Below are 2086 nucleotides of genomic sequence, written 5' to 3' on the forward strand. Positions count from 1 at the left end.
GTTCTTTCATGGAGAGTGCCGGTGGTCCCTTTTTCTGGGTAATCATTCTCTCTACTTATCCGGGCTTGGGACCAGCACTTTGACTTGGGCTGGCTTGGCTAGTAGGCAATCAAGGTAAATTTCCTTTGCCCCAAGGGAACAGCGCGGCGGTCGGTGACTCGAACCCTCGAATTCAGATTGCCGTCGTGACAGTCTTGAGTCCGACGCTCTAACCTTCGGCCACGGGGCCCTTTGACGATCATGGGCTTCCATGATTTTTTTTTAGCAATTTAGAGCGGTGGTTTGCCATTCCCTTTCCCGCCGGTGTTTTTATCGAGTCACCATCTCTATTTACCCGGCACGACTTGAGCTGGCTTTGGCCACCCCTGGCTAGGCAGGCAATCGAGGTGAAGTTTTCCCTTGCCCCAAAGGGGAAAAAACGCGCCGGCCGGTGAAATCGAACCCTCGACTCAGATTGCCGTCGTGACAGTTTTTGAGTCCGACGCTCTAACCATTCGATATACCAGCTGCTGATATGAAATATGTGATATAACAGCGGCTACAATATATATATATATATATATATATATATTATATATATATATAAAATATATACACACCCCATATATATAAATTATATATATATATTACATATAAATTATAATATTTTTTATATATTAATTTTTTTTTGTTTATTTTTATATTTACTTTTTTTTTTTTTATATATTAAAATTATAAAATATAATATATTTGTGTTTGTTGTGTGTGGGTTTTTATTTTAGTATTGTATTTCTTGTGTGTTATTGGGGTTTGTGTTGTTGTTTTTGTATGGTGTTTAAAAATTATGTATGATATCATTATATTATTATCATTATTTTTATATTATTAAAATTTTTATATTAAAATCAATGTTAATTTATTTATTATATTTATATTATTATGTTTTAATATTTTTATTATAATTATCATTATTATTATATATATATATAATATATATATTATATATAATATATATAATGTAATTATATATATATAAGATATAAAATATATATATAATATAATATATATTATATATATATATTTTATGTATATATATTATATATATATATATATATATATGATTATATATATATATTTTTCGAGTATATCATTATAATAATAAAACTAAAAATATATGAATTATATATATTTTATATATATATATATATATAAATATATATTATGTTTTATAAAAAAAGAACAAAAAAAAAAAAAAAACATTATATATAATATTATATATATATTATATAAAATATATATATATATATAATATTATATATTTTATATATACTAAATTTATATACAATATATATAATAATTAAAATATATATGTTTTACACCCATAAAAAGCACAAATTTTCTATCTATCTATCTATCTATCTATATATCTTTTATTTCTTCTATTTTTGTGTTTTGTGTGGTTGTTGTGTGTGTGTGTTGTGTGTGTGTGTGTGTTGGTCTGTTGTGAGTGTGCTACACACACACACACACCACACACACACAACACACACACACACCACACACACCACCCACACACATAACAACACACCCACAACAATAAAAAATATATATATATTATAAAATATATATATATATATTATATATATTATATATATATATTATATAATATATATAATATATAAACACACACACACACACACAACACCACACTCACCCACATATCCACTCTCACATATTCCGGCGCGGTATTGTTTTATGTGTTAGAGGAGAGAAGAAAGAGTGATTTTTTATTTTTGGTTCATAAAGTGTGTTGTGTGGTGTGTTTTTTCTGTGTTGTTTAACACACACAACACACCACACACAAACCCAACACAAAACCCCAACACAAACATATATATTAAATATATTATATATTTATATATATATATTATTTATATATAATATATATTTATATCTATTTATATCTATATAAAAAACAAAAAAAACACAACAAACCACAAATAATCTACCTATCTATTATCTAAAATTAAATTTATCTATTTCTATATATTGTTGTGAGTGCTTGTGTGGGTGTGTGTGTTTATGTGTGTGTGGTGTTGTGTGTTGA

This window comes from Penaeus monodon, unplaced genomic scaffold (genome assembly GCF_015228065.2).
Source record: "Penaeus monodon isolate SGIC_2016 unplaced genomic scaffold, NSTDA_Pmon_1 PmonScaffold_595, whole genome shotgun sequence".
Classification (NCBI taxonomy): Eukaryota; Metazoa; Arthropoda; class Malacostraca; order Decapoda; family Penaeidae; genus Penaeus; species Penaeus monodon.